General features: G+C 43.6%; 1 protein-coding gene across 10 annotated transcripts in view; it reads left to right on the forward strand.

The window, feature by feature from the left end:
- The first annotated feature begins 3,543 nt into the window (after positions 1-3,543).
- Positions 3,544-12,875, forward strand: part of REV1 (REV1 DNA directed polymerase) — a 70,881-nt gene continuing 61,549 nt past the window's right edge. For 8 of the 10 annotated variants that reach the window (XR_008435672.1, XR_008435673.1, XR_008435674.1 and 5 more), the window contains exon 1: positions 3,544-3,791. The gene's annotated coding sequence lies outside the window, so the exon portion shown is untranslated. The remainder of the gene's footprint in view (positions 3,792-12,875) is intronic. The other 2 variants (XM_053970086.1, XM_053970088.1) reach the window with 1 other exon arrangement.

A 12,875-nucleotide genomic window follows, 5' to 3' on the forward strand; every position in this document is an offset into this window, starting at 1 on the left:
AAGAGCTCCTGAACCAGAACTACAGAGTGAGAAGTAAGGACCTTTCTCCCATATAACAGGGGAAAAAGTCCACTGCTGCTATTCTCAATTGTTTATTTGTCTGTCACAGCTGCTGCTTACAGCAGCTGCAGGCCAGTGACTGCCATGGTAAAGCGGTGAGCAGCAACTGGTTGTCAGTTTCACCTTATGGACCCTCTCTGGAAATGGATGAAGATGGCAAAGACATCTTCTACTATACAATTCTGCTATACAACGCTATGCTCTGGTAGAGCCAAGCAATTGGAAGTGCTCTGCCTTTTAAACATAACTACCTAGAGACCAGCAAAACAGCAAGCAATGGCATAGTCCAAGTTTTCTTCTTCCTCTGTGGAATGGCAGAAGATTGGAGCTCTGTTGGCCCTTGCATTGGTGTGTAGTTGACAGGCCAACTTCGCCCTGGGAAACACGTGAGGCTAGAAAGAATAGACAGAAATATCAGCATGGGGAGGGATCTTCCCTTGGTGGCTTTACGTGCTCTTTCTGACAATGTGAGATGGAAAGATATCACAACAGAAACTGTCAGAGGCCATAGCAGCCACAATCACTGCTTGGTAATGCCTCCTATATTAGGCTGCAAGTAGCATGGCCCTGAGCCTCTCGAGTTTCACCTGGAAATGCCTTTGTGCTGAAGTTACTGAAATTATATCAGACATACTTTCTGTAAACTGGGGCAGATTTTGACTCAGAAAGTGAGATTCATAGGTAACAGCTGCTCAACAATAACACCTCATTGAGATGCCCCAGCTGAAGCCTCAGTCCCACTGAACACCTAGTGCCTCTCTCCCCATCCTCAGATTTTATTCCAAACTCAATGAAGACGGCAAGAATGCTTTTACTGAAGTCAGCAGGCCTGAACCAGGCTTCACCCTGTAAATATTTACCAATGACTAAGCAATAAACCCAGTTCCCAGTCTGGCTACTATAACCTAAGATGTTTCTCTGTCAGTTCAGGAGCTCGCAGGTGAAGATGAGTTATACAGCGTGAGGGCGTTAAAAGACAGAAGATAACTCACTACTTTTCTTTTTTGGCCCATTTCCTAGACATTCCCTATTTTTATCCTCTTTTTAACATTAATTCTGTTTTATGTTTCTTCCTAAACTAATATTGGCCTATTTTAACTAACTGTATCTATTCTTTGCTCAAAGTATAGAATGGCTATTTCAGGTTTTTGCACTGGTAACTCTTACCCCAGCTATATTTCACAAAACAAAATAGCTGTTCCCACATGCCTCTCTAAATAATTGTTGGTTCCTCTTATAATTTGCTTATATGTCAGTTTCTATTTAAAAATAAAATACAATCATTGACTAACCATTTTAAAGCTGTTCTTGCTAACTTAAATTAATCCCTATTCCACTTGTCTTTCTGCCTTTCTGCTCCACAACTGCCCCCTAGAGAAATAGCTCTGTAAGAAAAAAATAATGCACATATCCAGTCATGCAATACTTTTAACAGTTAGTTTACTTCAGACTGTCAAGGCCTGGGATTGGTAGAGTCACTTCCTGGCAAAACTGGAAAATGCTGGCCCAGTGAAATGGATATATTCTAGATAACATATATTTTTTAAACAGTACATTTCAGAATTTTTTTTTCAGGTAGTATAATTGCTGATAAAAATTAGACTGAAAGCGGCCAGTCACAATGTCTCCAAATTTGACATAAAGCTGCTTAAAACTCTAGTTAGTGCTTCCCTCTGGCAGGGAACACCCATATTGTGAAGACAAGTTTCATTAAAATACTGAGCAAAAGTCAAATATTTGGGTTTTTCTCATGAAGGTGCTAAGAGTTGAGCTATAAATATTTCTCAAAGTGGAATGCAGCAACCATTCTGGCTAAAATAGCTGATGCTCAGCTTGAGAGACACAGACCTGAACTCGAGTTTTCCTTATCCTGCATGGATATCTTGAGTAGTGTGTAACTAGATACAGGTGAAAGGCTGGACATTCATTAAGTTTTTTATGTTATCATGCAAAGTAGAGAAAAAAATTGAAATTGTAACATTTTTTCACAGAACAGGGTAACTGTGGCTACGCAGATGGAGAAAAGAAAATTCCCCACAAGCCCTCGTCTTACAGTGACAGCTTTATCCCTGGAACTAAATCCATATGGGTCTGAGTCCATCTGACTGGTGTGGTTATAACCAAATTGGAGTTTTGCCTAGTATCACTGGGGACTCATAGCAGATCTGTTTATGTGGACACAGTTGTAGGACTGGGACTATTTGCTATTTATATAACAAATTCCATATACCAGAATCAGAAGAAGTCAATAGTAATTTTTATGTAAATTGCATAAAGTAGCACAATTAATAAGACTGGTGTTTCTAGGGATTTCTCTCTTAGTTCCCCTACATTCCCATACCACTATTACACCTGCTTTCCTATACAAGAATCTCCACATACCCTATGTTTTCCCCCACAATTGGCCATCCGTTCTTCCCAGCCTCCCCATGGATACACTTCAGAGTATCCCCGGTGTACTGAAAGGAGGTTGTAGCCAGGTGGGGGTTCACTCTCTTCTTCCAGGCAACTACTGACAGGACAAGGTGTGCCAGGGTAGGTCTGGGTTGGACATCAGGGGGAATTTCTTAATGGAAAGACTTGTTAAATATTGGAATGGGCTGCCCAGGGAGGTGGTGGAGTCATCATCACTGGAGGTGTTCAATAAATAACTGGATGTGGCACATAATGCTGTGGTTTGGTTGACAAGGTGGTAACTGGCTAAAGGTTGGACTTGACAATCTTGGAAGTCTTTGCCAATCTAAAAGATTCTGTGATTCTGCAATTAAAAATGCAGAATCACATGGCAAGAGACAGTGGGTGTTATTCCTGTATCCAGCACGTGAGTGGAACAAGCAGGCCCTTCTTCTGAGGAGCAAAGTCCTTCTACAGCGAGGGTGGCGAGGCCTGAACCTGGCTCAGCTCCAGTCCATCCAGGAGGACCCAGCCTGGCCAGGGACAGGGCTGGGCGGTGACCCGGCTCCCGGGTCCCAGTCCCGCTGGGCGCAGCGGGGGCAAGCACCGCCACAACCCCACTCGGGCCTCCCCCACCCGCTTTCTGGCCGCAGGGCGGTCCCCGGGCGCGGGAGCTCCGGGCTGCGCTGGGCTCGGCAATCCCCGGTGCCGGCCGCCGCTCCCGTCCCGCTACCGAATCCCCGCCCGCCCGTGCTTGCGGCGCGCCCGTCGGGCCGCCAGGGGGCGCCGCCGCCCCGCGCCCGCCGCAGCCCGCCCGCACGACTGGAGTGGCGCGCGAGCTCTCGCGCCGCGCCCCGCCCCGCCCCTCCCCGCCGTCACGTGCCGCCGCGCGAGCGCCCCCGCCGCCGCCAGGCGCTTCTCTCCCTGCGGGCGTGCCGCTAGGGGGCGCCGCGGCCCAGGGGCCCTGCCCGGGCCGGCGCGCGCCGTTTGTTGACCGCGCGGCGGCGGCGGGTTGGTGGCGCGAGACTCTCCCGTGACGCGCTCGCGGGAAGGGAAGGGGGTGGGGGTGGAGGAGGGGCCGTGCCGGGGACACCGAGCGAGGTGCGGGGAGAGGGAGAGAGGGAGGGAGAGAGGGAGAGAGAGCGGCCGGCGCTGGGGTGGAGGAGGAGGAAGAAGGCGGGCAGGAGGCGGCGGTTGCGTGCGTCCGTCCGTGCCGGAGGGGGAGCCGCGATGTGAAGCCCCACAGACACACACCACGCACACACACACGCACGGCCCGGCAGGGCAGGAGGCAGCGGCGGTGCTCCCGGGAATGTGTGTCTGGGACGCGGCAGAAGGTGAGCGGTGGCAGAGCGGGCTCTTCCCCCCCCGACGGCGCGGCGGACCCACGGCGGGAGGGACGTGCGGAGGGTGGCTCGGGGACGGGGAGAAGGAAGGCACGGAGGAAGGGAGGGGAGCGGGAGGCAGACGCGGGGCCCGCAGCCGCTGCCCTGCCTCCCAGCCCCTCCCTGGGCCCGCGGCCTGGGCCTTCCCGTTCTCTTCCCGGCGCGGGAACGGGGGGAAGGGAAGGGAAAGGGGAACGGCGCGCGGCGTTATGTAACCGGCGCGTGGGGGCCTCGGCTGCCCGCGCGGGAGGGCGGAGGGGGGACACGGGGACAGACCCCGTGCGCGCCCGCGAGGCGCCGCGGGGGCGCGCCAGGTGTGCGCGTGTCCGGGTCACCCGCCCCTCCCCGCACCTGTGCGTCTGTCTTGTCTGTCTGTCTTGTCTGTGCGTCTGTATCTGTGTTTGTCACATGGGGCCTGCGCTGTAGACACAACACGGGTCCCCCGGGCAGAGCTGGGGAGAGCGAGGCTGTGCCACAGCTTTCTGCCAGCGCGGAGGGGTCACTGCAGGGAAATAGGTTGGAGGGGGAGGAGAGGGGAAGCCCGAGCCCTGGCGCGGCCGTGCCCTCTGGAACGCTCCCCGCGCTGTAGCGGCGTGAATCTTGTCTGCGGTTTCCCGTAGTGCTTGTCACAAGTTGTATTTGCTGAGCAATAGTGCTGGGTATAACTGGTGTGCTGAAGGGAAGAGGGAGGACCTGTGCTTGATGAGTAAGCCCGTGCTTACCAACACTGAGGGACAGATGTGTTCACATCTTGACCCTTTCCCCGACTGATTTTGATGCTTTTTGCTATACAGTTACCATTGACTTGACCTGTGATACTGAGCTAAAAGCCCCTGATGGGAAATGGGCTGTAATGGCACGTTAACCTTAAGAAGGAAGAGGAACATAGTATCACCAGCACGTTTGTTTTTGTGTTGTTGTTTTTTTTGTTTGGTTTTTTTTTTTTTTGTTTTTTGGGGTTTTTTTGGGTTGTTTTTTTTTTTTTTGGTAGAAAGTCTGTGTGTTTGTGCTGTAATATTCCATTATTTCTGATGCTTTAAAATTAAGGTTACAGTCTTCAGAATGACACGGCTGTGAATATTCTGTTTGTGTTAATAATTGTCTTAATGAAAAGATGAGTTGATGTTTGTTATCCATCTTGATCTAAAATCCAGGTTCTACCTGGATTTGCCACCAAAATCCAAAGAACCAAAACCAGGGGACTTCAATTTTATAATCTGAATTCTTTATTCATTTAGATGCAATTGTTGCTCAAATAGAACTGTTTTGAACAGTTACCTAATAACCATTAGTTGCAAGAAGTTACAGCTAAAATTTGTTTCTGGAATAGTCCTGTCTTACTAAGGTTTATGACATTTAACACAAATTAAATCCAAGATCAGACAGAAACCCAAATCTCTGACAAATTCTGTGCCATCTTGCCTCAAGCATGTAGTTATTACCCATTCCCACCATACTGGTCTTTCATTCAGTCCATTTCTTCTGCTGGATAATGTACCAAATCCCTGTTAGTAAATAATCCCAAGCTGTCACACTGGAGGTCACTGGTAGGACAGTGTTAGTAGAGGCACAGAGCAGACACCTGCCGTGTGACTCACTGATGTTTAACTTCTTGAAGAAAGATTATTTTAAAAGCAAAGTGCTAACAGGAACAATTAGTATATTTCAAGCCTCAACTGTAAAGTGGTGGTACATTTTTTTCTGTGTACAATATGTGTTTTTTCAGTACATTATTTAGTAATGAGCCCTACAAACCTAGGACCAGTCCATCTTTCTGAATAGTACATACACTCTGGTACAGCCTGTTCTGGTGCAGTGATAGTGTATTGTAACAGAGTGCCAATTTTCATTAGTTGTTTCTGATCCCTTGACGCACATGACTTCTTGGAAGAATTTTTATGGCAAATTTTCAATCTTTCTACCATCCCTTTCCTTTACTAGAGAGATTAAAAAAAAAAAGTAGGAATTAAATCTGGCTTTGAATAGGTAGAAAAAAATTAATGTGATTACACAGACTTTTTTTTAATAACCGAGGACAAGCAGGAAAAAAATAACTGGCCTGACCCTGCCATGTACTTTCCCCATTTAATTTGTTAGCTATTGTTTATTTCATAGAGAATGGGGTATTTTTTAATTCAACATTTTTCTCTTTTAATTAAAGGGGTATATTATTATCACTGAGATCTCTGTCAGCTCTTAGGAGGTTTGCCTGATGTATATATAACAAGGGAGCTAAATATCCAAATGTTGAAACCCTGCATCAAGAATGCAATGTAGATTAATTTGGTGATAGTGCCATGTGTTTACCTAAGCATAGCAAAATGAGGAAAAAATTGGAAACAAATAGAAATGAGAGTGGCCATGGCATTACAAAAAAGAGTTGGAAGTAAGAGAGCAAACCTTAAGTGGATGCAAAAAATCATGAGGAATTCTTAGACATGTGTCATACAGTATGCTTGTGGAAGTGTCTTTATCTAACAGATAGGTATTTGTAGTGCTCTGCCCCGTGAGCAGCTTTTTGCTCTGTTGTGGAAACCAGACAGCATTTAATTGGACACACAAATGTTTTTAGGGAAAACATGTGTCTGTGATCCCCTCACTCTGTATTTCACGTGGAATATCTGGTGCTCATAAGATAGAAGTCAGAATTAGGAAAGGCTTCTTTCTCAGTGCTCAGCAGAAGACAGATGAGCATGCAGAACAGCCCTGAATTCTAGGCTGTAATGATAACTTCCATTCCTGTGGCTTTTATTTCAAAATCAACTTAAGGACTGCTGCTATTGTAGCTAAGGAATCCGTGACCATGCAATTTCCCTAGGAGATACTTTTAGTTTGATATACCCATAGCAAGGATTGTATATTCCATATTCCTTGCTTTAAATTCCTAGGCAAACTGTGGTCCCTGAATTTCAGAGTTAGCTCTTGGGTAAAGCAACTCCTTTCCTATCTCAAGGTTTCAGGTTTCCTGGTTGGTATTCTACCTATTTGGTAGTGCAGAAACTGGTGATTTGAAATTCAGTTACTTGCAGAAGTAAAGCTTGGCCATTCTGTGGTTAACTCTTCTGTTCGTTTTGCTTTTCCATTCCCAGTGATATATAAATACTTTATCCAAGTCCCAGTGTAATGGAATTCTTGGTTTTAACCTCCTTATTTGCTTTGCCTCAATTAATGCACACCTCTTCAGTGTCTTGATTTATGAAAGTAAATAACCCTGGAAGAGAGAAAGGTGGTTTCTCTTAGGCGAAGACACTGCTCAGGTACCTTGCAGAGCCATTCTTGCAAATGCAGGTGGATTGGTTTGAATGCCAAAGCAAGAAAGCAGTGCAGAAGCTGTGCAGGGTAGGGTCAAGAAATAATCTAAGGTTTTTCCATATTAACATAGAGACTGGCAGTCTCTGGTAAGGTGCTGTATGTGATGTATTTTGGCAGAATCCTGGGGACTGTTGATAGTACGTTTTGTCAGGTTCTAGTTGTCAGTGAATATCCAAAGTAAAATAAAGTTCTGTCTTCCATGTTCCTGACTTCACCTCTTTGAGCTGACTCACATCAGGTGTTTGTTCGGGGCATGATGAGTTAGCATCTTGAACAAATGGTTGTGCTCCACTGAGGTAATTTTGGAAACCTAGGAGCTGTTGCTTTTTAAAGGAAGTGATGGAATTGCTATTAATTCTTACAAACAGGAAAGCCCCTGACCCCATGGCATGTAAGGTAAATTATTAGTGCAGTTTCCCAAGTAGTGTTGAGTGTATTTTACCATTCTGTAAAATTGAATGCAACTCCCAGTTGAAGTAAAGAACTAAAATAATGATTTATATTGAAAGGATACTGTTCCTGACTTCTGAATCTTCTTGTTGTTTTCAGGAATCATTAGAGCACTCAGCTCTAATATTGCCTTTTCAGTCACAATTCCTTGATTTTCATGCTGTAATTGCATTTGTTAAGCAGTTCCAAGAATCCTCTTAATAAACCAATTGTAGGAGAGAGGTAAGGTTGTAATGACTTTTTACTGTAATTTCTGGCTGATTTGAAGTGTTGCCCCTTCCTGTAACTTCTATATTGATTTTTAACACAAGTTTTACAATTGTAGCATTTGCTTGGGATAGGCCATTTTTGCTCTGTAGCCATTTTGTATTGATCTGCCTCCACTAAGCAGCAGTGTAACATTGCTGGTTTTATGTCAGAGGTGCTTAAAATACCAACTTAGAACCAGTACAGGCCAAGAAAACAATTCAGATTTGAGTTTAAATTAAAGGACCTTGAAGAATTAGAGCATTTGTGGTTTTTCCCTGTATTTTTCCTGAAAAATACAGAAACATGGTGCTCTTCGTATTTTTCTTTGAATCTAGGGGGAAACTTGATAATATGTTGGGTCAGATCAGAAGTTTGGTTTGTTAACAATAAGTAAACACACTGAAATACTTTCCCTTTGTGTTCTGAGCTTATGTAGTTTGTTACCTTAAAAAATAGAATACGTTTTTATTCCATTTATCTATTGAACAGATATGGACTTTTAGCATCCTTGGTATCCAGTGTCAAATAATCTCCAAATAAACTAGGCTATAGATTAAAAAATATTTCCATTTCTTTTGATCTCTCCACTAGCTAGTTTCATCTGATTCTTCCTAGTCTTGTTGGTCTGAGTTGATGAAAAAAGTAATATCTGTGGACCAAAGAAAGATGTAGAAAACTTGAGTAGAAACTTGAAGCTTCAAGGCTAAGCATAGAAGCCTTATGTTGTGAAGATTTTACTTCAAAAAAGATTTTGCAGCTTTGAGAGTTTCAAAGGCAATGTCAGAAAAGCATTTGGGAACTTGACTATGCAATGTCAGTTGAAATTAAGTAATGTCATTCAATATTCTGCTATGAACAGAAAATCTACCTATTTCAATACTGAATCTGTAGTTATCAATGCTTTTGCTGGTGAAGTTGTTGAGTTCTTAGAGTTTTGCTGCCCATACATGAAGAGTCCTCCTTAGTATCTGACATCATCTACCATTTGCAAAGTGGATGCCTCCTCCCTTGTTTTCCCTGAAAAGCCTGGCAGGATCAATGCTTGCTCAGTGATAACATTGGGTTGACCATAAAGCACAACTGCCTTGGGCACATCTCCTAAAAAAACCCCAGCATCATCATGGAATAGCCAGGGTTGCAAAGAACCTTAAAGTTTATATAGCTCCAGCTCCCCTGTCATGAGCAGGGACACCTTCCACTAGGCCAGGTTGCTTAGAGCTCCATCCAGCCTGGTCTTGAAGACTTCCAGGGATGGGGCATCCACAACTTGTTCCAGTGCCTGACCACCCTTACAGGAAAGAATTTCTTCCTAATATCTGATCTAAACCTACTCTGTTTGAAGCCATTCCCTCTTGTTCTGTCCCTACATGCTCTTGTAGTAGTTTCTCTCCCTTTTTCTTGTATTCTCCCTTCACATACTGGAAGGTGGCAATTACATCACCCTGAAGCCTTCTCTTCTCCAGGCTGAATAATGCCAATTCTCTCAGCTTCTCTTCATAGCAGAGGTGCTCCATACCTCTGATCATCTTGGTGCCTCTTGTCTGGACTTGTTCCAACAGGCCAGTGTCCTTCCTGTGCTGAGGACCCCAGAGCTGGACACAGCACTCCTGGTGGGGTTTCACCAGAGCAGAATAAAGGGGCAGAGTCCCCTCCCAGGCCCTGCTGGCCACACTGCTTTGGATGCAGCCCAGGGTATGATTGGCTTTCTGGGCTGTGAGTGCACATTGCTGGGTCATGTCCAGCCTCTCATCCACCAGCACCCCAAGTCCTTCAGGGCTGGTCTCGATCAGCTCATTCCACAGCCTGTAGTGATTCCAGGGGTTGTCCCCACCCAGGTGCAGAACCTTGTGCTTGGCCGTGTTAACCTGCATGTACCTCTCGTTACACTGGTTACAGCGCTGGCTCAGGGTGGGGATTTCTTTCTGTGCCATTTGCTACTGCCAAAGTAAGTGGTCAGTCTGGGTAGCGAGCACTCACATTGGTCAACAACAAAGACCAGTTTGTTGTGTGTGCGCATACATACAGATATCCATACACAGGTGTATAGTCAAATACCTAAATTCAAACAAAAAGGTGTAGTTTCTTCTGAAGGATTTCACCCATCTCCTGGGCTGAAGTCCGGGGAAGCTGAAAGTAGCATATGTCAGGTATTCACAAGCACAGTTCCTCTGAATCTGATGTTAATAAATTCAGAGCATCCACAGATTCCTTGCTTTGATCATCTCATGAAAATTTTTGCAGTTATTTTTGAATAATTATACCTCCACTTACCCACATTTTCTGCCGTAAGTTTTTCTTTAGCTTTACAAGAATGTTTCAGTTGTGCCTGGAAAGTCTTAGAAAGTCCTAAATCATTCCGCAATAGCAACTCTTCTCATTATTTGGGAGTGGTGGTCATGAGTTTACTTAGGCTACCTACTGACTTCTTGGCCTATGCCTTAGCATAGGTTGCTTGGGGAAGACAGGAGTTGTGGGACTGGATTGTCATACTGAGTGCACAAACCAAAAACCTTCTAAACAAGTTCTGTTTATTTATTAGGTAGAAAACTAACATCCCAGTCTTCATTTTCAAAGAAGATACATAATTCTCCCTTCTCAAATATTATAGATAGGTAAACAGAGGGGAATGAAGGAAGACTATGCAGCTCATAAGCTCATCTTGTTTCTTGTTTTGGATACACAAGTCCAAGAGAGCATTTCCTTTTGGTGATTTACAGTCCTTTCACTGTGTTGCTGTTAAGAGTCCTAATTTCACAAATTATGTTTCTTATTCTGATTTTACTTAATGGTTTTCATTCTGGATTCCAGTCACTTAGAATTTGGCATAAAGATTATGAATGTCCCAAGTCCTCTTGGGGTTGAAGCCCCAGAAGAATTTAAGCACAGAAAAGAAACTAAGCCAGTTGATGAAGTTTGCTGGAACTTATCATTGTATTGTGGCACTAAGAATCCTTGTGTGAAAGAAGTGATACTTGAACTAAAAAGTGAATTGAACTACCTGGTTACATATAGCAATAACATTTGTGAAGAGAAGCTATTCATCACTGGTGAACTCTGAAGGGGCTCGGGAGGTCATGACTTAAACAAAAAATGCAGAAATGTTGAAACTGAAGGCCAGTCTTCTGTAAGCAGAAGGAAAAACCAGGTTAAACCACTACTTGTGACAAGCTATAAATGGACTGTAGCAACTACTGAGTATTATTCCTAGAGGGGAATTGACAGTTGGTTTCAAGTTAATCTGTCTTCCTATTTTTCAAAGAATTAACCATCTCAAATGCTATGTATAAAAGCAAAAAATTATGTATTGAAAACAGATTGTTTGAAGCTGGTGTGGATTGTACAGTGATCCTGGTTTCTGGACCTCATGCTCATGCTTCCTCAAGTTGTGACAATTAAAACAATTGTCTGTCCCAGACTCCCAAGTTAGTTGTAATAAGATACAAAGACTTTTGCCTTGTATAGCTCTGATATAAACAGTTACCTGCTATACAACTTTTGTGCTGTTTTTTGTGTCATTGTGATGTTTAGCCAGCAAAAGAAATCTATATTTCTTAGTTGTTACTTGTGTGTGAAGTATTTAGTCCACGATTGTACTGATTATGAAGAACTGATCTGAAATAAGGACCATTTTGAATTGCAAAAATAGTCAGTTTGGAAACTGGATTAGTTTAGCAAAGACTTCTCTTTCTAGGGGACCGACTGAACTGGAGGTTCTCATAGTATCATTTCTTTGCTGTCAAGCTCAAATGAAAGTACGCACATAACATAGTTTTAGAATAGTTACCTGCTCATGAGGAGTTGATTCTAAAGGACTTGGGAGTTTTTCTATGTTTTATGTGAGTTGTATGATACTATGCCTTTCTAGCAAATGCCATGGATGCTCATATTTTAGACAGATGGTATTTCTAAATTTCTCATACTGTTTTTTCTAGTATTTAAGTTTCGCAAGATTTTGAAATTTGTTCTTTCCTAATTTACACTCTCATCTTTACTCAGAGGACATGGAGGTGGTGTTGGCTGTTTTTGGGGATAGCTATTGGTTCAAGCATCCTTCAGCTAATTTCATTTCTCTTGATTTAAAATATCATCAAAGATCGAACTGCAAAACAGAACTTGCTGGGTGGCCCTGTGACATCAGGTGCTTGTAGTTAGCAGTGCTTATCCTGTGGGGTCAGGTGGCATAAGACATTGAGCTGTTTGATTGTAACTTTTTTTTTTTTAAGCCGTTACCCTATGGAAAAGGTAGGGTAGCCTATCTCTCTGGTTTATTGCAGGGAAAAAAACATAAGCAGCATTACTTCATGAACAGCAGCCAGCTCACTGGGACTCTGTATCTACATTTATACTGCCATTAGTTATAGTCATGACCCAAAAGTTAGTTTCTGGAAATTGCTAAGATAATTTTAAGATCTCATCCATTCCTGTTTTTTTGCCTATCTGATTTGGCTTTATCTGATGCTTTTGTAAGTCACTTTGTCTTGCTAAACTTGTGGAAAGCTAAACCATAAAATTATGTCAATTCTATGTTGATTTAGTGAGCTGAATTGCACATGGCACCAGTGTGATCATAGGGGTCATGTGAGCTTGGAAGTACTGTCGAGGTTGGGGAAAGCTTGTTAGGCCAGCAGAGGCTGAAGAGCAGAGTCATCCCTTTTGGTAGTAGTCAGCCAGCAATTTGGCTCAAAAATGTTATGAAACTTCACCCTGAGACTTTATTTCCCACCTAGAATAAAATTCAGTTGCTTTGCAATGTACTGCTTAGTAATTTTAATATGGAATAGTAGTGTTAACCCTGAATTGTCTGAAATCACAGGTGTTTAAGCATATAATATCTTTAAAAAAGCTTTTGACTTTTTTGTGAAAATTATTTTTGCCGAATTCTGGACTTTTTAATATGTGGTAGAAAATAGTTTTCTACCCTGTAGCAGCATCTCTTTTCCAGAAGACTCAGCCAAGAATAGGACTCTTGTGCTTAGAAATGTATAAACATGTAAGATAGTTCTTTGCTCAAAGGGCTTGAAGACT

Source organism: Vidua macroura, chromosome 2 (genome assembly GCF_024509145.1).
Source record: "Vidua macroura isolate BioBank_ID:100142 chromosome 2, ASM2450914v1, whole genome shotgun sequence".
NCBI lineage: Eukaryota > Metazoa > Chordata > Aves > Passeriformes > Viduidae > Vidua > Vidua macroura.